The 27772-nt window shown below is 45.0% G+C and overlaps 1 protein-coding gene across 5 annotated transcripts in view; it reads right to left on the bottom strand.

Annotated features, from left to right (window-relative positions):
* ZNF536 (zinc finger protein 536) overlaps positions 1-27772 on the bottom strand; it is a 1807595-nt gene that overhangs the window by 493483 nt on the left and 1286340 nt on the right. The window lies entirely within an intron of this gene.

The following is a 27772-nucleotide window of genomic DNA, read 5'->3' as shown; positions in this document are numbered from 1 at the left end:
ATGTTGTGAAAGGGTGCTACATTGAACGGGTTAAAATCCAAACCATAAAGAAGTATCAGGACAATTTTCATGTTGTAATATTTTAAGGATGGAATGAGAGAAAATCTAGACAGTGTAGTATAAACTACTTTTCATTTTGCTAGCAGAATTCTAAATGTATTTTTAGAGCTGTCTCTACTTTTGTTTTGCAAACAGAATTTGTTAACATAAGACAGGCTAGGTACTACTTCTAATCACTTATCAGGGACCATCCATTGCAAAATCCTTTGACTTTTTGTTTCCATAAAAAAATCAGAATTTTTGATTTTTGTACATTGTCCTCCAAATTGTTACATTTTGGCATATTTAGTAAAAGTCTACATTTTCCATTGCAAATCAATTGCGCTCAAATCAAAGAAAACATGGTAATCTGTAAAAGCTAAGCAATGCAAGGTCAAAGATTCAAGTTTGACTGGAATAGTGTTCAGATTGTCGCAAAGCTCCTTAATGTCAGACCGATAAAGGTTGAATAGAATAGCCACTAAAATGCATCCCTGTCTCACTCCCACATACAAACTAACCGGTTGAGACAGATCTCCCTCCCAATTTAATCTTACCTGAATTTTGGTAATGGAGTAAAGTATCATAATAAATCTATCAAAGACCTCTGGGATCAATTATTTCATCAGTTGTTCCCATAACAGATCTGTGTAAACCATTATGTAGACACCAGATAGATCCATACTGGCTTTGTAAAGTGTTTTGTAATTTTGGGATCTTCTTTGTGCAAGTAATGGAATCATGATGAAGCGCCCATATTTTTTGAAAACCCTTTCTGGAATGTGGAAGTCTGTTGGGAATCATTGAACCAGCACTCCAACACCTTAATGCAAGGGCAGCACACATATTACTTATTTATGTGGGTACTACAAGTGCCATACTGCATTTGACAGAGAAATGAAACCCCATACTGATAAACCCGTAGCATACCATCACCACCACCAAAATAAATAAACACTTATTCGAAATGTCTATCCTACTGTACCGTGCTTTCGGCTTTTAATGAGCGATTACATTATATAAAATGCTAAGATTTTGTTAGCTTAGGAGTGAAAGTGATTCCCAAAGTGATTTTCAGTCTCAAACTAGTGAAAGGCAACAAATTGTAACCAAGTCAAATGACTGTAATGCTAAAATTGTGACTTTGTGGGAAGCATGGCAAATCAAGGGGATGATATAGGTAAAATGTAAACACCAACAAGCATTGCCCAAGCCAAGAGAAACTATTTGTAAAAGTAAAGACCTACAAGCATTGCCCAAGCCAAAAGAAACTAAAACCTAGACAAGTGCAATTTTGTCAACATTGCCAACAGCAGAAGGGGGCTAATGAAAGGTCCACAGGCTGGCAGACATGTTGCAAACACTTTCCCGAACATATGGTGAAAGCTGGTAAACTCATATTACCAAAGCCAAGGGAGAAGCAGAAAGAAACCCTATCCTTGGCAGTCATTGGTTACTGGTGCAGTGGGGAAACACGAGTGGCAAAAAGGCTACACTTCTGGTGAAGGGATATCCAGAAGGAGAGGAGCATTATTTGTGGAAGAACCAATGTGAATCTAGTTTTCCCTGCAGAATTGTTGCACATGCTGAAGCTGCAATTTATTGAATACTGTGAAGTTGCTGTGAATCTTGTCAATTGAACTAAACCACAAAAGCAATATTGAGATGAAATGTTCTTCGGGCAGGGGAATGTACCTGGATGACAAACCTTTGGAGAAATAGGCCAGGCATGGGAGTAAACCAGGTATAATTTCAAAAAGTCCTACAAAGTGGTTCTGGCAGAGACTATTTATGGTGGTTGTGGTGCTAGGAGAAAAGCTGAGTAAAGCTTTTGGCATGTAATTATACTTCTTTGGTGATTATTTTATTGTGGCAAATCATCCTAACCAAGAAAATTATTCTTGCTATTGATGAACCGAGAACGTGTTAAAGGAGGAAGAGAAGCCTTATACTTTCCATGGTGAAACATTGCGCTGACAAGTTGAAGTGACAAAAGACAGTTTTGGAACTTTTGTTGAAAACTAAACCAGGATTTCCTGTGTTCTTTTGTTGAACTCAGAAGTAAAAATACATTTAAACCTGGAGAAGGGGAATTTACCCAGGTTATGAAGACATCCTTTGTTAGAGTGTTTCCTTTAGTTGGTTTTAGGCAGGGAAATCCTCATCAGGGTAGGGATAGTGAGGCGTTCATCCAACCGTTGACTATAATAAAACTGTTTGAGAAAATTTTACAACATGGTCCGGCTCATATATCGAACCCCTCAGAGATCTTAACTCTGACAAACGGGGGAAAGAGTGACCTGTTGACTACTAAGAATGGACATTCAAATAGTCCAACTTTCTAGCTGACATTTTTGTTAGCAATTAAATATATAGGCCAGGCCAAGAGCCAGACATACACACACATGGTCATCTGTCGCATGCAGACGGCGCAGGCTGCCTTAAGGTCTGGAGGGATGGGGAGAAATAGCTAATGCAGGTGATCGGCAGCTTGTAGAAAGGAAACCATTCATCTTTTCTTTCAACGTGAGTACAATGGCACTCGCTCAGACAGTATTTAGACTGCCCGTGTATTGCAGGAGAAATATGTGTTTTCCATGCATTAAAAACTAAGACAAATATTTGTTGTTTTCACTCAACATGACTGTACCGTATGTGATCTGTTTACTGTTAGGATTGATTGCTTGTTATGTTATAATCACTGTTTTGGATGCTTGTTTAATAAACTTAAATGCTTTTAGGAGATAGTGGGTTAAATTAAACTACATTATTTATATGTATCTGCTGCATTTTTAGGCACTCACTGCAAAATTGAATCTAGGTGACCCTCTGTCTGTGCTTCTGAACTGCTGCATTTTTAGGCACTCACTGCAAAATTGAATCTAGGTGACCCTCTGTCTGTGCTTCTGAACTGCTGCATTTTTAGGCACTCACTGCAAAATTGAATCTAGGTGACCCTCTGTCTGTGCTTCTGAACTGCTGCATTTTAGACACCCACTGTCTTTGAATTGCTGTAGCTGTATCTGTATCTACATGTTATTGCCTTTTTACCTAGCCAATGCTGTGCCCTTACACATACTGCATCTAGCATCTAGACTACTGCGGTATTTGAATTTTGAACCCTGCACATAGCCACACGGCGTAGACCCGACCTCGTTAGCAGAACACCAATACTAAATCTGATACAAGCGCCCCTACTTACAGCACCATACCAACAATGCACACACCCATGCGCATCCTGCTCCCCACTTCCTACACAAGTATCATACACATCCTGCTCCTAGTACTAGCAACGTATCAATACTACACCATTTACAACACCATGTCACCACCTCTCAACCACGTTAACAAACCCAGGCCAATTGACTGCCGCCCGCAATGCCAGACACAAAACACACTACCTTGCAATACCCTCGAGAGGAATGGCAGACTCCGCTCAAGACTTGCAAAACTCTATGAACCATTAGCTAGAACCCTGGCATCCTCTAACAAACGAACAACTAAACACTGGCCCGCTCCAACCACCACCTACAGCCCCCCCTCCAAGACCCAAATTACAGGTAGTCCCACCACACCGAGCTAAACAAACCTAGCCTCAAGTGTGGCCTAATAAACACTAGATCGCAAGTTGTACAAGCCACAGAGATAGAAGACATCATCCACTCTGAACAGTTAGACCTCCTAGCAGTCACCGAATCTTGGCTACACGCCACAGCAGGACCCGCCCTCTCACTGGCAGGTCCTGCTGCGAGGTGGAGGCATTTCACTCATAACAAGAAACAATCTACCTTGCAGACTAGTGCCATCCCCAGTCATCAACTCATGTGAGCTCATGACAGCTCATGACAGCCAAAATAAACATAAGCAACATCCATACCCTCACAATATACCTGGTCTACAGACCTCCAGGCCCCAGGCCCCATTGGGACCTTTTAAGATGACATATCTAATATCATCTCAAATAACTTAAAAAAACCTAAAAAATGTGTCTCAAGTCCTACTACTAGGCGACCTGAAGTTTGGCTACAATGACTCCAAAGACATACATGCATCCAATGTGGCTAGTATACTAGCAGAACAAGGATTCACCCAAAGAGTGCTCTCCCCTCACACAACAAAGACAGCTGGGTAGCAGACCACAACTGCAATGCCACGATAGCCTCCAAATCCCCCCAGATTTGGATAGATCACCACCTCATAACCTTTACCCTAACCACCGCCAAACCCACCCTGGCACCGCACCTCTAGCGCCGTCCATCCCTACCCGGAACAAAAAAAACATTACCTGTGACAAACTACTACCCCTCATCCTCCCCACACTCAATGCCATCCTGGAAAACCTTGACCCCGAAGCTATGGTTAAGCAATTCAACCACATCATGACCACATCTCTAGACTCTATCGCACCACTCAAACTTAGACAAAGCAAACCCAAAGCCCATCTCAATTAATGGTATACCCCATACCTAAAATCATTGCGCAAACAAAAAAGGCATTGCGAGACATCCTGGTGAGCACAACCCTCTGACGAAAACAAAGCCAACCTCAGTCCCATCACAGCCCTATACAAAACAGAAATCATCCTAGCTAAACGCGAAACCTACAACGCCAGAATTGCCCAAGCCAACTCTAGCATGAAAGAACTCTTTGTCATCCTCAAAGAGTTAGTAGCACCCATCCCTGTGCCAGACAACTGCATCAAAGACCAACTCTGGTGCTCCAACATACAGCAAGCTCTAGCCAATAAATTCACTACCCTTCAAACAAAAATTGCCAAGAAAAAAGCCCCACACTCTGGCAACAAACCCACTAGCATCAACCTAGAGCAACCAAGTAACGCTACCAATCACCCCAGATTTAAGTTCTCCAAAGTCACCATAAAAAAAACAGAAAATACTATACTATCTCTCAAGCCCACCAACTGTCAAGGCGGCCTATGCCCCGCTCAACTGCTAAAGGATGCAGCCAGAGATCTAGCCCCCTTTATCACGAAACTCATCAACTCATCCTCTTCCACCAATACCATCCCATCCAACCTCAAATAATCATCGGTGGTTCATCTACTGAAAAAGCAGACCCTAGACCCACTAATACCCACCAATTACCGCCTGATTACCACAGTGCCTTTTCTCCTAAAGATCTTAGATAAAATGGCATACTCCCAGATACAAAAATACTTAGAAACCAACTCTCTACTAGGAACCAGGTAATCTGGCTTCCGACCACAACATGGGACAGAAACAGCCCTCCTGGACCTTAAGTCACAGATTGATGAACTCTGGGATGAAGGGAAATCAGCCATCCTTCTTCTCCTGGATTTACCAGCTGCCTTCGACCTGGTCAACCACAGAGTCCTATGCAGCCACCTGGACTCGGCAGCTCACTTCTCCAAAGAAGCCATAGCATGGATACAATCTTTCCTAACCAACAGGACTATGAAAGTCTTCTCTCCTACGGCAGCAGCCAACACCATCCACATAACTTGCGGAGTGCCCCAGGGATCTTGCGTCTCACCCACCCTCTATAATATCTTTACCAAGCCCCTTTTCGATAATCTGGACCTTCTGGGTGTCACCTACACTAACTATGCAGATGACACACGGATTCTCCTAACGCTTACCGGTGATTACGACAAGGATTTGACCTTGGTGAACAGGATATATCTCATCATCCAGGCATGGATCGCCACCCACGGTCTATGCCTGAATGATGACAAAACAGAGATCATCATCCTGGGCACTTCCTCAACCCTCCAAAAACTCAGCACCAAATACTCAGCATTTAACATAGACAATAATATTATTAGTGTCGCCAAAGAGGTTAAAACTCTGGGTTTCTATTTGGACTCCACTCTCTTCTTTAACAAATAGGTCAATGCCTTGGCCTCGGCCACGGCATATACATGCAAGTTCATTAGAGCTGGCAAGGCTTTCCTGTCACAGGACAGCTGCATCACCCTAGCCAGAGCCCTCATCTTATCCAGGCTGGACTACTGCAACGCTCTATACATAGGAGCCAATAAACAAACCATCAAAAAAATCCAACTCCTACAAAATAACGCGCTGAGAGCAGCCTTAGGTATCGATAAGAGAGAACATATCTCTAATACCAGAAGAGCCAACAACTGGCTCTCCACCACGATAAAATAAAAGTAAAAACTGCATCCCTCATCCACAAATGTTTGAACAATGCAGCACCCCGCTACCTTTGCGACAGATTCACCTTGAAGCTTACCACAAGAATCACCAGACTTGCCAACACCAACTACCTCTGGGACCCTAGATACAAACGTGCCAAAATCAGAGGCAGCAGCTTCCAGGTCAAGGCAGCACTCCTATGGAATTCGCTACAATCCCCTCTAAGAATCGATCAAACCTATCACAAGTTCCGCCATAGCATCGCTAGTTGGCTCAAAGATGCCGACATCTAGGCACATACCCGCTGACTCTGCCCGCTACCCTCTCCACATTGCAGGTACCAGCAGCACCAACTAACTACCTTGTAAATCTATGCATGCCACAATGTATCTGCCTATATATATTGCAACCTGATTGTGCCAACATGTAACCAATCGGCACTTGCACACAATTGTTTTTTTCATGCTGTAACCAAGCTTTGAATATCCTTATGCCTTGCGCCTGAATACCCTCGGGTCTGGAGCGCACTACAAATAATAAACTAACTAACTCATTTCATCAATAAGTCAGAGATATAATTTCAGAAAAAAGGACAGTCAAACTCAGTATATTTTCTTGGCTGTTTGTGTTTAGTCATGCTACAGGCACAATGGGTTAGACACGAAGATGCAAAGCACCTACTATTGTGCTTGATTTGCTTTAGGTATGAATGACGACTGATGACCAGGAGTCATTAATCACAGCCTCGTGGCCTGAGGTGGAGATCCATGACTTCTGCTTGCTCATGTAAAAATAGGAAATCAAGATAAGTGGCACACCAGCATATGGGACCCATTTAAGAGAGATGACAGTAGTTGCTTATACTAAACCTCATGCAGTGGTCATGGCAAATGGACCGGGCAAGCTTTTTTTCTAAAGAACCTTTTAAGAGGACGTTAGAGAGTGAGCACAGGGGATGGCACCTCCGGATGTTCACATGGCTATCCATTGCAGAACAGCCTTGCTTGAATGGGATTCCTAGCTGAAACATTATTCAACTAATTTAAAATAAATGACAGCCAATAGAACCGGTAATGTATACGCCACTTTCATAATAAGAGGGGACTTAAACACTATCCAATACAGTCCATACCAGTTCCCTGAATTGGCATTAATTCATATAAATTGTGTCAACTGATTCAGCGGTAATCTAGTCTACCCACAAACGAATGCCAGGCATGACACTCAAATTCTTAGCAAATTCCCACCCAACTCGTAGAAGCCCCTTTTTGCAAGAAGACTATGAACTTCTGACTGCACATGTTGACACTGTACAAAACCGTGCATTACATTATGTGGCACTGCATGGCATAACGCAGGCTCAGCAACCACAAGGACAGATAGAGATTGGGGTCTGGCCCTTCCAAAAATGAGGACATACTCAAATGGTATTCCAAAGAAACTGGGACAGCTGCAAGCTGCCTATCTGCAAGTTACAACTGAGCAAAAACTAAGGGCCTTAGCCATGTTTCTTCCCTCCAGCTGCCCACCCCCTTTAGCAAGCCGTGACAGCTGGATTTCAATTCATAGCTGGGTTTACTTGCAGCTTCTTGGCACTCCATCCATCATATCCTTGCTCAGGACATCCTGTCCTCGCTTTCCTCCTCCTCTTTCTCTCCCTCTACCTCTCTCAGGCTCACTTTGGCCCCCTCTACCCTTCCTTTCTCCTCCTTCTCTCTGGCAACACCTGATGATGTTGCAAGAAAAGTGTGATCTATGGAAGTGTTGTTTAAACAGGTACTCCCCTGCTCTTCCAGAACTTTTAAGAACCACATTTCCAACCTCGCTCCAGTCTTGGCTGATTTCTGTAATCACTATTTTACCACTGGATCTTTGTCCTCTCTCCTCAAGAAGTCCTTTGTGCACCCCCTCCTAAAAATCCCTTCTTCTGATCCTACCTGTATGGCAAACTATCACCCAAATTCTTTCAATCCTTTCCTGGGAAAACTCCTGGAAAAGCTGGCCATGTCCCAGCTTACTCTCCACTTCGGAACAGCCAGAGGCATGGAAACTACTCTCCTGAACACCCATGAACATCTGCTCTCTAATCTTGATTCCAGCTCTCCCTCGGTCCTGATCTGCCTTGACCTGTCCTCTGCTTTTGATACGGTGATTCACGCCACCCTGATCAATAGACTCCATGAGAACCTGGGCATCATGGATCAGGCCCTGGAGTGGCTGACCTCCTTCCTCCTGGACTGACCCTCCCAGGTCCAACTTGGGTCCTTTCTCTCCACCACCTCTTTCTCCACATGTGGTGTCTGCCATGGCTCTATCTCTCACCGTGGCACTTCAATGTCTATCTGGCCCCTTTGGCCCACCTGATCTCCACCTTCTATTCTAACCTTTAGTGTTATGCAGATGACACTCGGCTCTCTTTCAGGCTTCCCTTAACCCTCTCTCCTTCCTCGCTCATTCATGACTGTCTATCCACGATTCAGGATTGGTGTGCCTCCAACGATCAGTGCCTTAAAGCCAGTAAGACTGAGATCCTTCTCATTGGGACCTCTGCTCCCACTTTCTCACTCTCTCTCTCGGGCCACCCTCCTTGGGCCCTCTAACCTTGCCTTCCTGTGAGGCAAAAAACCTTGGTGTCATCTTCGACTCCACACTCTCCTTCTCTCCTCACATCATGGACCTTGAAAAGAAGGCCCACTTCCAGCTGCACGTCCTCAGAGGTATTCTACCTTTTCTCACCTTCCCCAAGAAGCTCACTGTCTCCAGAGCCCTTGTTTTCTTCACACTGGACTACTGCAACAGCCTCTTTCTTAATCTGCCTAACTCTACACTTCGCCCTCTGCAACTAATCCAGAACAGGACTGCAAGACTTATACTTGGCCTTCAGCCCAGGGCCCGCATCTCAACAGCCCTGAATTCTCTCCACTGGCTGCAAGGATCAAGTTCAAGACCCTCTGCAACATCTTCAAGGCTTTCTGGGGCCAGGGCTCACACTATATCCAACTTTCTCTGCCTAAATACCTTACTTCTAGAGCCCTTTGGTCAGCTATCTCTTTGGTCAGACACTTCTCCAAGCAGAGAGTGGGAGGTAGATCTCTCTCTTCTGCAGGTGTCTTACTCTGGAACGGCCTCCCTGCCCCTCTCAGACTTGAGTGGGACCACCTGAAGTACCAAAAGTGGCTCAAGTCCTTCCTTTTCTCCTCTGCCATCTCTGTCTCTCTCTCGCTTCCTTGCTAACTTAACTGTCTACTGCGCCGACTGATTGTTTAGTACCCTCAGAGTCTCACTGGGTACCAGGCTCCTCCATGACCAGTTTTCCCTGCACTGCCTCTTGGCCTATCAAGCACTTAGGGGCTGTAACTGAAACCCCCACAGCCACACGACTTCCTGCAGTTACCCGAGTTGTGCTGTTCTGGCTGCACTTACTCAGAGCCATGCTGCCCTTGTCACACTTCCCACCCTACTCTTTCCTCTTCACTTCCCCCTCTCCCTTCCCCTGCACTTCTCATTGTCGCACTTGCATAATCCGAATGTCACAAGGCCTAGTAGGATCATTTGCCTTGCCTACCCTCTGTCTCCTCTCCCTTGTCTTGTGGCTCCTAGGAACACGTGTGTACAGGCGCATTATAAATATCATATCAGATGATATCCTTATGTTACAAAGCTTTTATACTGTGCCTCCAAATCACCACCGTATTAGTGGGTGTGTATAGGTTTGTCTACAGGCTGGCATATTGTATCTCAATCCAGGGCAAGACCTTTAGTCTGCAGTGAAACATGAGGAGAGGGAAGATAAGGAGAAGCGTAAGAGTGTACAGTTTCCACAGAAAAATGTCAGGGAGGATGCAGGTGAGGAGTGGATGCTTTGTGCTGACTTGGGTGCCTAAATGTCCATTTACAGAGGCTCATACTTCAGCATTGAAGAAAAAAGGGTACATTTGGCATCCACTTGACTGGCAATTTCCAAAGGCAATGGGTATTTAAAATCAAGTAGTTTTTGTCTCTCTGCTGGACTTCAGTTGTGCTCAACTGAGCTCTTGATGGGTGATGGCTTTTTAACCACAATGTAAATGCTGCATAGTAATTCTGGGTCTTCCAAACCTAGTGACCATGTGTGACCCAATCAAGAATGGACAATGTGAAAGATGAATGTAGATGTAGAATGGCAGGGAAGTGAGAGGTACGAGTCCACTGACTAATTCCATCATGTTTTAAAGTCTGCCTCCCTTAAATGTGGGAAGTTCTTGTTAAGATGGATTTCTAGGATCTGGCCTGGTGGAGAAGCCATTAAGCAGTTCCCAAAAACTAGGCACATTATTGGGTGTGAATGCACTATGTGACCTTTGACTATCCTGAGTGGAAAACTGGAAAATATGCCCTTTGACCCAGATGTTTGTGGCTTTGGTAAATTAATCTTTTTTCCTCCCAATAAATGCCACGGGTCATGTGCTCAAATGAGACAAATAGCTCTGATTTTTGGTCTTTTGGTATTTACTACCAAGGCATTATAAACATGCTTTGTCTTGGTATGGCCGAATAAATGACTTAAAGGGTCGGATTCATGGATTGTTTTGCACGGTTCAAAGTGATTTTACACTGCTGAAAAGTGACTTTGCACTGCGGACACAAACCCTGATAACATGGAACTGTGCAAAGTGTATTTTTACATTGCAAATTTCAGTGCAAAGTCAGTACAAAGTTAGTTTTGGAGTACAAAATGACTTTGTACTGCAGAAATACACTTCTCACAGTTTCATGAATCAGGGTTTGTGTCGGCAATGCAAAGTCTCTTTTTAGCATTGCAAAGGCTGGAACAAAGGCCCCAGAGCATTACCTGAAGTGGTAATGTTCCCTCCTGCAAAGTGCGTATTGCTATTAGTACCGCGGCCCGTAAAACTGGGGTACTAAAATCATTTATGTTTCTGTTCCGGAATGCTCCATCGTTTTGGAGCAGAACAACGAAATGTTAAAGAAATGGTTGCCAGGGCAGGGAAAACAAAGTCTGTTTTCACTTTCCATGGGGGCCGTTGAAAAAAGTAAACAAAAAAATGGCTACCATGTAAAGGGGAGAAGGGACTACAGATAGTCACTTCCTCCTTTCCATGATGGCCTGTCGTAGATCGGACACGGACGCGCTGGGGACAGAATTGTTCCCAGCACATCCACTCCCAAAATGGATTTTAAAGAAGGTAAGTGGGGGCGGGGAGGTAATTCTCTGGACCAGGGAGGAGGGGGGTGAGAGGGGAAGTCAGACACCACTTACCTCATTCCCCGGTGGGGGAAGATGGTGGCATCCAGACGTGAGGTGGATTAGAGAATGGGGAGTACCACGGTAATGGCCCTGTCCTGAGCCTCCTCCTTGGTTGAGAGGCTGCCACAACACCCCCCACACCCCCACTGGGTACTAATAATGGAACAATCTCGCGAGGCTTATGTAGTTTCCGTCCTAACAAGTACCGGCTCGATGCCAGCTCGAAAAAAAAGTGCAACTTGCTCGTGGGAGGAAGTGCATCACAAGCAATGGGCCGGAACACGTGTCTGTGTTGACCAGCACAAACCCCGTTTGGTTTGGGTTTTGCTATTCCCACAGATAAACATAAGACAATTAGCACATGTTTATGTAATCGAAAACAGATGTAATGTAGAGTTTCGACCAAAGCCTGTGTAGAATGAGACTGTCATACAGTAGTAGAGCTCATTGTTTTTGGTTTTTGTCTTTTGTGTTAATATCTTGTCAAATGAAATTTAATAAAGTCACTTTTTACTAACCCCCAGTCACAGTTTTCTTCTTTTTGGAATCCTACTGAATATTTTTAATTAAAGTTTGTTTTATATTACCTGTTTTGTCTCTCCAATTTGGTGCCTACCAGGTGGTAAGCTTTCATATGAGTGACTACTGTGGGCACATTGGCATGCCTAGTATTAAGAGAGGGGTACACAACATTGCATTGCTTATCTCTCACCCGCAAGCATTACAAACTAACTCTCTCACCTAGCACTCTGTCTTCCCCTTTGCTTTCATCTTCCTCCTTCTTCAATTCTGGCCATAGTAGCACCTGCAACTTCTATCTATAGGTTGTGGGGCAACAAAAACATCGAAATAGAACCGGTTTCTGACTCTGATGCCCCAAGTTCTTACGACTCAAGGAACGACATGCCCACCCCAATGTGCTTAAAACAGCCAGCACATGGGAAATGAACCATAAAAGAAAAACACTGGCAAATATAACTTCCTTCTGCCAAACCATGTCCCAGCGCTGGGACCTTCGTTCCATTTAATCACCACAATAACTGCTCCAATCCTGTATCCTCCATGGTCCAGGTATCATTAAATTCCATTCCTGCAGCTGAAGCTGTACAGGTTCCTTCTTCGTTAGACCCTGGGGATGCTACAGATTGCACTGATTCAATTGTTTTAGATGAATATTTTTTGCGATTATGTCATGACTTGGGGGATGAGTTTGTTCTCTCTTTCCAGAACATAACACCATGAATCAGGAAACTGGCTCAGGTTATGTGCTGATTCTTCTATCGAAACAACAAGCTCATCAACTTCTAAAACACTTTGTCCTGAAGATTATTTGACTCCTAGAAATGCCCCACTGCAGTGTGACTACAATATGTTCCCGAACTTAGATTTCTTGGGACCAGCATCCATTTCAGCCTTGAATTTAGTGCTGGAGTCTTTAATATGGTGTACGACGGTGTCCGGTCAAATGGTCGAAAATAAAAGATCGAATGACCATTTGACCGAAAGTGAAATGGTCGAATTTTTCTATATATTTATTTATATATTTTTTTAGTTTTGTTTGGTAAAAAAAAAATTAATATAGAAAACGGAGGGTTGGGGGGGAATAAAAAAAAAAAAGAAATCAACCATTTTTTCGACCATTTGACTCTCGATCAAATGGCATTCGATCATTTGGTTTTCGACCAAATGACCTACAACCGTGTACGACAACATCAAGGATATTGTTCAAGGCAATGCTAACACGAGTATAGGAGTTAATCATAATGTACAAATCTTAACACAACATCTTTTGAAGTCTGCTCACAACCTTTTGAAAAAGTGGAGGCTTGATCCTGGACATGGACAAATTGACCAACTTGGAGCAGAATGTGGAAGCCCAACAACAGGAGGCTAACAGCCCTACACCACGCTGGATTGTTACCCCAGGTTGAGTTGTTCCTCGGTCCTGTTCACGTCACCCAGGAAGGAAGAGCCCCCAAGTGATGAAGAACGGTATGACATCAGAATAGGCGAGCAGGACAATATTGTTCATTTACCTGGGAAGAACACACATGCAAGGAAAAGGAAAAAGAGTCAGCAGAACAAAAAACTGAGAACCTGCCAAATAATAACACCAAAGGAAAGTCCTCACTGAACTGTATGCAATCTCTCCTAGTGAAGAAGAAATTATTGACTTACACACCCAGGAGGTTCAGGAGCCTCTGGCACAAGCTGTCCCAAATCATTTTTCTAATGTATCCTGATCCGCGACTCAAAAAAAAAGAATGGGGACACTCCTAAACAGAAGACAATTACAACATTTCTTATTCCAACCGGAAATATGGAGACTGATCAAGGACTGAATTTGGATGCTCAAGAAAACAACTTTCCTTTGACCAAAGTAACTGATTGACTTCCTTCTCGATCCTCGACTATGCTCTTGTTTTGTATGGGGGACAGGAACGTGGGCTTAATGAAGAGTAGGGAAACAAAGCTAGCAACTATGGTATCCCAGTGCCAATCTATCTTTTGGCCATCAATATCGGCCGGTTCAAGTTCCTATGATGAAAATATCATTGGGTGGGGAAATATTGTTCAAGTGAATGGTGAAATAAAATTGAATAGCAGTAAACTACTTAATGTATTTTCATGCCTTCCTGCCTTATGACTATTGAATACAGAGGATTTTTATTATATCACTTTCCTGGATTGTGGCACAATTAAATTGGTGATCTATTTCTATTTGCATTTAGTAGCCTAGCTTGTTTGCGAGCAGCGAGACACACTCAGAGGATCAGGCTTTGATCTTTTTGAATTTACAAGTCCCAGTGAAGTTTGTTCCTTTCTGGCTACCCAGCACTTGCTGGAAACGAGCACTTTGCCACCACAGCTTACCAATCACATAGATGGGAACACTGACAAAAGTTGTCACAGAATTCCCCCTTTCTCACCTGAGAGCGATCCTTGCAGGATTTCTTCGGTGGTGTCTTCTTACGCATGTACCTGGTCTTGTATAAGCCCACGCAAGCCTCTTCTGGCTCCAGCATGCATTCAGAGGTCTGGGATTCAGATACTCCGGGGATCCAGGAAACGAAGAAGGTGTGCAAGCAAGGAAGAAGGAAGAGGGGTAAGGGAATAGAATTAGAAGGTCCAGGAACCAGGATAACAGTTCAGCTAACTACGGAGCACACGTCTAGTCGCTACTTGCAATAGCATTGAGACGCGTGGGGCTGCAGGGGCGCGGTCTATTTGTAGATTACGCTACGTCCGACGTGAAGACCGAGGAAGGCGTTTCACGTTAGACGGCCATGTTGGAAGTACCAAGGAGTGCAACCCCCATTGTGATAAGGACCATGAAGTCCAAAAGGGGCGCATTCTGTGGGTCATGACAGCATGCCTCCTCCAAAAACAAAACCTGTTCCACCAGGTTTGCATGGGTGTATAAGATGGTATCTTCTGAGCAATCGAGGGGTATTCAGATTAGAAATTGGTTCCCAGGTTCTTTCACTAGGAGGATATCCTTTCCATTCAACCAAGTATTGAAGCTGACCCCTTTTATACCTGGAGTCGCATATTCGGGACACTTCATATTCCAGTTGGTTGCCCACCACCACAGGAGTGAGTCTGCAGGATTTCCGCGAGGATCGGATGTAGAGTTTTAATAAAGAGTGTGAAAAACTAGGTGAATTTTCTTCCAGGAGTCTGGTAGCTTGAGCCGGTATGAGACTGGATTTATGATTTGCTTGATGGAAAATGGACCATAGTACCGGGGGGCCAATTTGTTTGGCCGTAAATGTCAGGGTAGTAGTTTCGAGGACAACCAGACTTGATCACCAACTGGATAAGAAGGCCCTGGTCTTCTTTTGGTATCCGCATATCGCTTAGTATGTATTCTGGCCTTCTCTAAGTGTTCTTTGGCTTCCTTGTGTATGTTGATGAGTGTTTCAATCCAGGAGTCGACGGTAGGTACTGGTGTGGGATGTGCAAGAACAGAGGGTAAAACTTATGGATGGAATCCTTGACTGCAATAAAAGGGGCTGGTCTTAACTGCTGAGTGATCGGAATTGTTGTAGGTGAATTCAGCCACGGGTATTAGGAGCGACCAGTCATCCTGCACCTTGGTGGCGAAACAACAAAGGTATTGTTCCAGGGTCTGGTTTACACGTTCCGTAGTTCTGTTGGTTTGTGGATGATAACCTGATGAGAGAGCGCGTTGGATTCCTAGAATGCGACAGAGATGTTTACAGAAATGTGAGATGTATTGGGGTCCTCAGTCTGATGTGATCTTGGAAGGAAGTCCATGAAGGTAGAAAATGTGTTCCAGGAAGATTCCAGCGAGTTCCGATGAGGATGGTAGTTTATACAGGGGTGTAAAATGAGCCATATGAGTCAACAAGTCAATGGTGACCATGATAGTCGTGTATCCCCTGGAAGGTGGCAATTCCGCAATGAAGTCTGTAGCGATGAATTCCCATGGCCTTGTTGGTAGTGTAGGTTGCAGTAGGAGACCCGCCGGTCTCTTGTTATTGTGTTTGTTTTGACTACAGATAGAACAGGCTCGGATGTACAGTTGTACGTCAGTCTTCATTCTAGGCCACCAAAATTGCCTTTGTATAAGACGGAGGGTGTTGGTGATACCACAATGTCCGGAGTGAAGCGTATCGTGGCAGAGGTTTATTATCCTTTGTTGTAGTTTCTGTGTGGGGATGACTAAAGCATCATCCTTGAACAAATATCTGTCCTTGGTTCTCAGATTCCATTGATTCTTCCTTGAAATATCCTTCCAGAGCTCAGAGGATTGGGTTTGCATCCGAACTTCTTCCAGAAGACTGACTGCTTGAGCTACAGAAATCGTGTGGGGAAACATCTTAGGATAGGCCCGATCTTCAATAGTTTCGTAGTCAGGACGTCGAGATAAGGCATCAGCAATTATGTTTTGTGATCCAGGGACATGACTGATGTGGAACTGGTACTGGGCAAAGAAGAAGGCCCAACGGGCTTGACGACTGTTCCTACACTCCAAGGATTGTAGAACTTGAAGATTTCGATGGTCCGCGCGGACCTGGACTGGATGTCTAGGTCCCAGGAGTAGATGTCGCCATTCTGTGAAGGCTTGGCGGATGGCTAACAGTTCCTTTTCCAAGACGGAATAATGTGTCTCACTGGGAGTCAGAGTTCGTGAAAGGTAAGCAATGGGGTGTTCCAATTTGTCCTCAAATTCTTGCTTCAACACCGCTCCTTTTGCGTAGTTAGAGGCATCTGTCTCCGCTAGGAATGGCCAATTAATGTCGGGTTGGACCAGGATGAGTGCTTGAGTAAACTCTGTCTTTAAACGTTGGAATGCCTTGTCTTGAGGTGCAGACCAGAGAAAGGGAGTGTCTTTTTTTAATAGAGCAATGATTGGTTGAACAATCTCAGAAAAGGTGGGTATGAACTTCCTGTAGAAATTGGCAAGCCCCAGGAAGGATTGAACTTGTTTCACGGAAGTGGGAGCCGGCCAAGATAGTATGGCCTTTACCTTCGAATGATCCATACCAATTCCTTCTGGGCTAAGGACAAATCCTAGGTAATGAACAGAAGTAACGTGAAACAGGCATTTCTCAGGTTTGGCTAGGAGTCTGTGTTCACGTAGTCGTTGTAAGACTGCCTTTACATGCTCTTTATACTTTAGAAGGTCCTTGGAGTAGATCAAGATATCGTCCAGGTAGACGATGACGAAGAGGAACAGCATGTCACAGAACACCCTATCCATGAAACGTTGAAAGACTGCGGGGGCATTAGCAAGTCCAAAGAGCATGACCAGATATTCTAAGTGTCCAAAGGGTGTTCTAAAGGCTCTTTTCCATTCATCTCCTTCCCTGATAGGAATCAGATGATACGCACCCCTGAGATCCAGTTTTGTGAAGATTACAGCTCCTCTCACCGCTTCCAGGATATCCGAGATCAAGGGTAAGGGGTAACGGTCCTTCAGGGTGCATTGATTTAATCCACGACAATCGAGGCAAGGTCTAAGTTCCTTGGTGACCTTCTTGGGAACAAAGAACAACGAGGCTCCAGCTGGGGATTTCGATGGTCTTATGGTGCCATTTTCAAGGTTGGTATCCAAGTATTCTCAGAGGGCCTTTTTTTCAGGGTCGGATAGGATGAACCTCCTCCCAAAGGGAATCACTGCTGAGGGCTCTGTATCTATGGTGCAGTCTTCAGTTCTGTGAGGGGATAGAGCCTGAACTATGGCAGTTGAAAACACATCAGCATAACCATGATAGGCCTTTGGGACCTGTATGATATTGGAAACCATGAGTTGTACTTGCTCATCTATTGATGGTTCTTTGGAAGGTGTCAAGGAGGAATCCAGGAGTAGACAGTGAGACATACAAAACTCAGAGCCGAGAAACAAGGATCCTGCTGCCCAGTTGATATAAGGATTATGTTTCTGTAACCAGGGCATACCCAGTACAATGGGGTAATGAGCTGACTTAATGATGTCAAATCTGATCACCTCTTGGTGATGGTTTATTGAAAGCTGGATCTCTTTAGTCTGCAGGCTTATGGGTCCTGAAGTGAGGGGTCTTCCATCGATCGCTTCCACCGGTTGCATGGTACTTCGTGTCTCGTATGGAATGTGGTGACTAAAAACCCAATCTTGATCAATGAATACTCCCATAGCTCCATAGTCTACCAGGGCCAAAATGGAGTAGGTCTTATTCTTGGATGACGATAGGTAGGCCTGTAGAATCACTAGGCTGATTTGTCCAGGAGTGTTCAAGGATGGAATAGACGTAGAGCAAACCTCTCTCTCCCGAAGCCTTGCTCCATCTAGGATTGGGAGCTGGCATTTCCCGAACGCTGAGGAGGGGCTAGAGGACATACTCTAACCAGGTGTTTATCCGAGGCACAATACATGCATAACCCCGTATGAATCCTTCTCATCCTCTCTTGCGGGGGTATGGGTCCACGGAAGGCTCCTATCTGCATAGGTTCCGGTTCAGTAACTGACCCTGGGTTTGTGTCAGTTTTGGAGGTAATCTCAAAGGACACCTTCAGGGGGGTTACTTTGGATTTTTTCTTCTCTGCCTTCCTTTCCTGGATACGAAAATCTATTTGCATGGTAAGGTCCATAAGAGCCTGGAATGAGCTTGGGCGAGCCACTCTGGCCAACTCATTTTTGATCTCCTCATTCAGTCCTCTTCTGAAAAGAGTAAAACTTGCTTCAGGAGACCAGTCAGCTTCCTTGGCCAATTGCTTGAATCGGATTACAAACATAAACATATCCTGGGATCCCTGCTGAAAGTCTAGAAGGCGTTCCTGGGCACTATAGACCTGCTCTGGGCGGTCAAACATGGTTTTAAGGGCCTGTATGAAACGGTCGTAGTCATCCAGGAGGGCATCTCCAGAATTGACTAAGGGCGTAGCAAAGATTAGAGCATTTCCGGAAAGGTGTGAAATTATGAAGCCCACCTTAGCCCTGGGAGTTGAAAAGTATTAGGGCTTAAAAGTAAAGTGAACCAAACAAGAATCAAGGAATCCACAAAGGGTTTTTGCCGACCCATCGTATTTGTCAACAATGCCGCCCAGCAATACACTTTCCTTTGTGGCATAATCACGGGATAGAACTAATTGTTTGAGAGCAGCATTTTCCTCTTTTAAATTCTGTACCTCGGTTGTTAGTTCTTGCATGCCACGCATGAGATCCTGAACGGCTGCTTCCATGTCGACTTCGACTTCGGTCGTTTGGCGTCTCAAACTGTCACGGAATTCCCCCTTTCTCACCTGAGAGCGATCCTTGCAGGATTTCTTGGGAGGTGTCTTCTAACGCACGGACCCGGTCTTGTATAAGCCCGCGCAAGCTTCTTCTGGCTCCAGCGTGCGTTCAGAGTTCCGGGATTCAGTTACTCCGGGGATCCAGGAAACGAAGAAGGTGCACAAACACGGCACCAGGGTCCAGGAAGCAAGGAAGAAGGGTAAGGGAATAGATTTAGAAGGGCCAGGAACCAGGAAACAGTTCAGCGAACTACGGAGCACACGTCTAGTCGCTACTTGCAATAGCATTGAGACGCGCAGGGCCGTGGGGCGCGGTCTATTTGTAGATTACTCTACGTCTGACGTAAAGACTGAGGAAGGCATTTCACGTTAGACGGCCATGTTGGAAGTACCAAGGAGTGCAAGCCCCATTGTGATAAGGACCATCAAGTCCAAAAGGGGCGGATTCTGTGAGTCATGACAAAAGTACCAACTTGGCAACCAATGGGTCATGACAAGTCATCAATAAACCCCAAGACCAAGATTGGTCGTGGTTGGCTACAGTGAAAAATATGTTCACTAAGCTGATAGAGTCTTTACCTAATCTTTAATCAACCTAACCTCCAATGTTTATCTTGGAACGTGTGTGGGTTTATGACAATTTCTAATGCTTTTAACTCAGAAAAATATTTTTCATCATCACCATATTCTGTTATTGCAGGAAACAATGGCAGTTCATCACTTTGACCTTGATGGTTTTAAAACATATTCTAAAGCAACTTTTAGGGCACCTTGTGGTTGGCCCTCTGGGAGACTGGTGGTTGCAATTGATTTAAACCTAAGAACATGTTCCTATGAAATTTGTTCTACAAACGGGAGGCCTTTTCATCTGTGAAATTGTATTTAGAAAGACTTATCATAAATCTCTATTGGAATTCTGCCAAGACGACTTACAGTACCTTGCAGTCAGCTATTGATGTGATCATTAATGATTGGCTGGACCAAGGGCATCCAAACAACATCATTATTAGTGGGGATTTTGATGCGGATTACGCTGAAGGGGCCAAGTTGAATAATGTTTCCTTAAACACGCAGTGGGTTCCTTGGAGCTAACAAAAGAGTCCTTATTTCGGACTCTTTCATGCATAGCTGGCATTTGGCCTTGTGACACAGGAAGATGGGTTGTTGGATGTCCAGGTGCACAGCTGGCATAGTTGTAATATTATTTCTTGGATGAATCATGTTTATGTCTCTTCAGCCATTAAACTGTTCTGTACACCATTAAGTCTGCCTTTCTTCTTCTTCAGAGTGCTTTGAGACACCATAAGTGAACATTTAATCTTATTTGTTTTGTCTGCATTTCCATGTTGCTCTTCATGACTTTCATCCCATGGTAACCTTGGTCACCTCTGCTGGAAGTGGTCTCATGGTAAAATGGAATGCCACTGTTTGTCGCAAATGTACGGACGTTATTAGACAACTTGTAAATGGGGATGACTTTAATGAAGACATGTTCTCTGTTGATTGTTATAATTTGACTATTCTATCTTGTTTGAAGAAATTCACCGGAAAGGGTCAGCCCATTGGTTTTAAAAAGTCTATTCATTGCTATGATGCCAGTATAGCTCATGCTAAAAAACATAACATGAGACGACTTAGAGAATTGTTGCACAATTATGTTGTCATTTCAGAGGTTTTCAAGGGGTATGACGACATTTTGCAGACGGTAGTTTTTTTTTTTTTAAAAAAAGGGTTGAGAGGGTGTCTGGTGGAGTTAATACCATTTTGAAATGTAGGCCTTGGGTGGACCCCCAAATGTAAAAAATAAAATTGAAAAAATATGAACTGGATTTTTATTCTGTAAAAAATCCATTAAAAAAACAACTGTCAGTGGCCACCAGGGGACGCGTGGATTAGATCCTCTCCTGCGTGAGCTCCCGTCCCGAGGTCCCGAGGTCCCGAGGTCCCAAAAAACAGAATGAGCCCCCATGTTTGGACCCCTCCTGGGGTTGAAACTCGAGACGAAGGTCTGTGAAGGTACTTGCCACGTACGGAAGAAATGCCGCGTGAAAACGGCCCTGGCTTCCAGCAAATATCGTCGTGAAACTGTGAAGGTGAAAACGAAACTAGAATCAGCCTCGACTCTGCCCGGAACTGGCCTGCTGGGAGCAACACCCAGTGGAACGCACGCTGGAGGCTGGGACCCCGCGTCCACACAACGCCACTCCTGGATGGGAGGACCCGGAGGAGCAGATGGTAGACCGCGATAGTGGAGAAAGGAGCGGGGATATTTTGGAAGTGGTGCGACGCCGGGTACCCCGAGAAGAAAACGGAGATGCGGGCCCCGTGCTTCTTCTTCCGCTGAAACAAACCTTCGCGGCGGGACCAGATCGCCTCCCCCTGACGGACCAAGCGAGGCGGGCCCGCTGCCGGACTGGGGTGCGATCTGGGACACACACGGCGAGGTGCTCGTGCTCCCCGCGACCCAAGAGAAGTAAGTGACTGCCGTTGTCCCCCCCTCCGTTTACCCGCCAGATGATAAGGACCTTACCTAGACTGTAATAACGGGCGCATCTACCTCACAGAGGGAAAGTTCCCCCAGAGACACTTTTAAAACGGTCTCGGACAGAAAGTAAAAGCTCGAAATAAGTGAACTTGGGGCGTGTGCCTCCTCTGTGGTAACAGGCATTCTAGCAGAGGCACTGTCCAACACGTTGAAACTACGACATCAGGCGCATGAACGCCCGACAGAAACTTGCCATATACGCGTACGGTTCGATACCTCGAATCAACGTCGGCCCCAAAATGGCCACATCGCCAATCACAGATACAGAAACCGCCACCACAAAAGGAGACATAGCAGATTTACTGGGGGAAATAAGGAACATGGGAGCCAATATAGGAGGAAAGATTGATAAACTTACACAGCACCTGGACAACTTAGAGGATAGGGTTGAAAGTGTTGAAAACAACCAAGCCTCAATCGACGTCTTGGAAACACTGCTGGCCCACATAATAACTGAGCTAGAACAAAGAGAGCAGGAGTTTAAACTTAAGATGGATGATTTGGAGAATCGTGAAAGGAGAAACAACCTACTTTTTTTGGGATTCCCGAGAAAGAAGGGGAAACAGAAGAGGACCTAAAAACAACACTTCACGACATCATCAAGCTCCTGGTTGCGGACAACAACATTGATGAACCCAAGACAGAGCGCATTCACAGAGCGGGAGGCCCACCTGGAGGCCAGAGATCAGTTCTGGCAAGATTTCACAGTTATCAGGATAGGATGAGAGTGTTGGAAAAGGCGAGGAGTGGAAGCACCATCTCCCTAAATCGATCTCAAATAAAGATCTACCAGGACCTCTCCTCCCTGACCTTAGCCCTGAGGAAAATGTGTAAACCACTTACGACATGGCTTAAATCCCGTGACACACGCTACAGATGGGGAAACCCCTTTTCTCTTTCTTTCGAACATGAAGGCAAAAGGATCAGGTTGAGCTCTGAGCAACAAATCAAGGCTTGCATATCCGACTTATTAGGCCCGCAGGACCGGAAGGAATCCCGTGACCATGCCCCCAAGGACAGGAGGGAATGGCAGATACAGGGCCCGAAGAGGAAGAAGGTGAAAGGCTCGAGGAGATATTGCAATGGAAATGGCTCCCAGGAAGGGGGCAGTTGATCCTCGACAAGTATGGCACTCTTTGCTTGAATTGACATTTGATAAGGGGAAAACATGGGTGCCTATTGGTGTAACGTGATTGAGACCTCCACTTACCTTGCAGAAATGTCCTCGCTCTGGGGGAAGGTTACCGGTGGCTCATTAGGTATTTTGATGTTTATTTTACAAGGGGACCATGAGGTAACAATCTCCACTGGTGGTTTGGTTCTGGGCTAGTGTGTTTAACTAGGCTCGATCGGACGCGACCGAACTCAGGAAGAAGGAAGGGAGGGGAGGTGGGGAAGGCGGACAAAGGCACGTGTCAAATCAAAGGTAAATTTAAGAACTATGAACAGTGCAATGGTTACGTGTTTGTTTAAACACTGAGGAAGCTGGTTGAAATGGTCAGAGAGTATGTATGGTCTCAGATTCCGTTGTTACGATGACCCCTGAACCATATAGCAGGGGTGCCATAAGGGTGGGAACGCTGAACGTCAAAGGTCTTAATTCACCGACCAAGAGATCACTTGTCTTTAGAGAGTTCTGCAGATCAAATATCAATATCCTTTTATTGCAGGAGACTAATTATATGAAGGGTGAGGAGAGGGCGGTCCTGGGGAGGCGATCCGGGATTGAATTCTGGGGCTCTGGACCATTAAAGAGGGGGGGACTGGGAATAATCATTAAGAAGGGGATAGACTTCAAAACTACAAAGGTTTGGTCAGATGCAGAAGGCCGAGCCTTGCTTGTTTCAGGGACCATTGGGAATGTGTCCCCTATGATCGCCACGATTTACTCCCCCAACGTAGGGCAGGTTAGATTCCTCTCCAAAACAATCCCCCAAATCATGCTAGAGTCAACGGGTCATATCATCCTTGGAGGAGATTTTAATACATGGGCAGATCCCATGTTAGATTGGAAACCCGGTAACCCAGAAACACGTGATAAACACGGAGGTGACCATGCCCAATTCAGGGTAATGATGGAACTGTATGGACTGACTGATGTGTGGAGACGAATGCAACCCACGGCGAGAGCTTACACTTTTTTTTCAGCCTGACACAATACACTCACCCGCATTGACCACCTCTACCTCTCAAGAGATCTATGCGATACGCCCTCACACACAGAAATCACACCGATCACATGGTCTGACCATGACATGGTGACCGCCGATATAATATGGGAATCCCTACCAGTTAGAGGTGCAAAATGGAGATGCAACGAGACCCTATGGAAAGACCCTGTTTTTAAGTCAGAGATGGAAACTGAAATTGCTGATTACTTTCGATTGAACGATACCGGCAAGGTCTCTACACATGGGGTCTGGGATGTGGGCAAGGCGACCTGGAGCGGGGTCCTTATGAGGGAGGGAGCCAATAAAAAGAGAGAGAGAACACTGATTGAAAATAGACTCCATAGAGAAATCGCCCAACTAGATAACGAAGCAAAGGAAGGAGACTTAATAGACCATGAAAAAGTCAGTGAAGCAAGGAAAAAAAGGGAGGAACTCTGTCTCCTAGAACATGACCAAATAGCTCGCAAACTTCTTTTCCTAAGACAAAAATTTTATGAGAAAGGAGACAAAGCAGACGCGTTGTTGGCGGCCAGGTTACGAGCAAAGCAGGCAGAACACAGAGTGCAGGAAATAGTTGATGGAGGACCCAACACAGTTATAAGTAGGACCACCATCCCCGAAGCCTTTCCAGACTTCTATGAAGCCCTGTATACCCCAGAGACAGAACCGGACCCGTTTAGCATTCGATCCTATTTAGCTGATATCAATATGCCCAAACTGACATACATTGAGTCTGAGACCCTGGACACCCCCATAACTGAGGAGGAGATTCAGGAGGCCATCAAATGACTAACACTAGATAAATCCTCAGGTGAAGATGGGTATACTGCAGGTTTTTACAAGACATTTGCCACACAGCTCACACCCTTTCTAGTGAAAATATTTAATGAGATCCTGGAGACGGGGAAACCTCCGGATTCTTTTGTCAAAGGACTCATAACGGTCATCCCAAAAGAAGGGAGAGATCTCAAAACATGTGGATCATATCGTCCCATCTCCCTACTCAACATAGATGCAAAGATATACACAAGGGTCTTGGCAGCTAGAATTGAATCATACATGCTGCGCCTCATCCATCCTGACCAGGTGGGCTTTATACTGGGCCGCCAGGGTGCAGACACCATGCGCAAGACCCTGCACTTGGTACATGCCTCCCACAACCTGAACACTTATGCCTCACTATTTTCCATCGATGCAGAAAAAACATTTGATAGGGTAGATTGGGACTACCTAATGGGAGTCCTTTGCAAAATTTGGATGGGCCCCAAGCTTAGAAAGGGAATCCAGGCGATGCCTACAGCTTCGGTATTTGTAAACGGGGTATATTTTAGGTGGTTTCAATTGAAGCGGGGTACCCGACAGGGATGCCCACTGTCAGCCATCTTGTTTGCTTTATCGTGTGAACCATTAGCACACAAGATGAGAATGGACACCAGTATAGAAGGGATGCACCTTGGACACACAGAGTTCAAGTTGGTATTGTATGCCAGCGACATACTCCTGCATGTGGTCAATCCTGAAAGATCCATTCCCTGAGCTATATCCCTCCTCGAAGAATATGGTCAGTTATCAGGGTTTAAGGTCAATTGGTCCAAATCCATATTGTTCCCCCTCCAGGGGCGGCAGAGGTAAATGAAACAAAATATTCCTCCCTTGGACTGACGCTTGAGCAAGACACCATGCAATATTTAGGGATTCGAATTACAAAATAAATAGACACTCTTTATGAAGCAAACTTTCCACAGCTGCTTGCCAAATTCTATGCGGATCTGGCCAGGTGGGACAAATTGACAATCTTGTGGCTTGGCCGGCTTAACACCATTAAAATGCCCTCTCTCCCGAGGTTTCTCTACCCCTTTCAGATGCTTCCCATTAAAATACCGGAGCAATACTTCACCAAGGTTAGAAAAGCGACCCTGAAATTCCTGTGGCGTGAGAAAAAAGCCAGGATCGCCTACAACACATTAATGTTGCCCAAAGATAAAGGAGGGGTAGGCTTCCCAGACCTCAAGAAGTATTATGTTGCTGCCCAATTACGGGTACTCGTCCCTCATTTACGTAACCAAAAAGAACCACAGTGGATAGCAATGGACAACCACTATTTAGACCCAGCAACACTCTCAGAGTGGCTATGGGCCCCACGAAAGAGAGTGTTGAGGAGGATGAAGGAGCATCCGCTCTTTGCCACCATATGGGAAATATGGAGGGAGGGTCCAGAGACGAGAGAAATCACAACATGGCTGTCTCCACTGAGCCACCTATGGTCCCCGGGCATAAATAACCACATCCCCAATGTTGAAAGATTCCAGGTGTGGTACGAAGCAGGACTAGAAAGGGTGGGCCAGCTTCTCTGAAGCGATTCCTTTATCACTCTCCCAGAGCTAACTGAGGCCCTAAATATAGGCGTGCTGTCCACTTTCCACTACTTACAGATCAAAAGGGTCTTAACAAAGGCAGCATGGGAGGAAAAACTGAGTAGGGAGCTCACCCCCTTCGAAAAACTGTTGGACTCCAAGACTGAGAGGAAGGGCCTGATTTCCGCCATGTACAAATTACTAGTGAAGGCGGGTAAAGGGAACACACATGACCTCAGAGCACGTTGGGGGAATGACATGGGGTCGGAAATTGATGAAGACGTGTGGGATAAAATGTGCTGCATGGCAACAAGCACTTCCATATCATGCCAATATAAACTCCATTCCATCAAACTCTTGCACAGCTGGCAGTATGACCCTTATAAACTATCCAAAATGTATCAATCATCCTCCCCCCTCTATTGGCGTGAATATGGACAAGTCGCAGACTATTGGCACATGTGGTGGGGATGTCCTAAGATTAAGATCTATTGGAATGAGGTCTTGGGGTGGATTAGACACCTGGACAGGATTCAAAGAACGGTGGAACCCCATCTTGTCCTGTTTGGTCTTGAGAAAATAGAGGACGAGTGGCAGAGAGTCCAAGGCCTTGCCCCCCATCTGTTGCTCACTGCTTGGGCATTACTTGCCACCAAATGGAAATCAATTACGACCCCGACCGAGAACGAATGGACCAATGTTGCAATGAACATATGTACCATGGAGAAAATTACTGCATGACTCCACGGCAGGGCAACACAGTGTGAAGTCTTGTGGTCAGATTTCCTAAGCAAACACAAATCAAACAGACATCCAACCCCAAATGGTGATAGGGTCCATTGTCTGTAGGGCCCAACTAGGCCCTTCTCCTCTTATGTACTATTCCCCCTCTACCTGCTTTGAGACCGCTTCCACGCTACCTCTCAGGCACCAGTAGAATCATGACAAGACACCCTCCTTATGGCGAGTCCCTGAACACACCACATCGAAATGGTTTCAGCCTGCGACAACGAGCACATGACCATGAAAACACAACTCCTTGGTAACACGATTTCTTAGTCCGTGAGGGGTGGGGGGAGGAGGGAAGGTGTTAAAGAATAAAGAGAACGAGAAAATTATGTTGGTTATTTCCATTGTTATACTGTTGGATCTATAGAAACAAAACTAAGCACTCTATATTGGAATTACTCCCACCTGTGTAACGACTATGGATGCATATGTAACCTTTTCTTTTTTCTCTTTTCTCATTGAGAGAACTGTTATGTGTTAAAACTTAATAAAATCAAATTAAAAAAAAAAAAACAACTGTCGGTAAAACGACATAGAACCCTTCAAGGAAAACAACAAGAAGATACTTCAAGGCTATACAAATTACGTTAAATCTTTAAAAATCCATTTGTATAACAAAAACAAAACATGATGGTGGTGGGAATCAATATACCTTTGAAACTTTAAAACGTGGGAATTCCTCAAAATTCTGGGCCCTTACAAATTCTAAAAAAGGCAAACTAGAGCCACTCATTGTATGCCTGATGCAA

This window comes from Ambystoma mexicanum, chromosome 1p, assembly GCF_040938575.1.
Source record: "Ambystoma mexicanum isolate Mex_15411 chromosome 1p, UKY_AmexF1_1, whole genome shotgun sequence".
Classification (NCBI taxonomy): Eukaryota; Metazoa; Chordata; class Amphibia; order Caudata; family Ambystomatidae; genus Ambystoma; species Ambystoma mexicanum.
The sequence above is the reverse complement of the archived record's forward strand: the minus strand, read 5'-3'. Positions and strand labels throughout refer to the sequence as shown.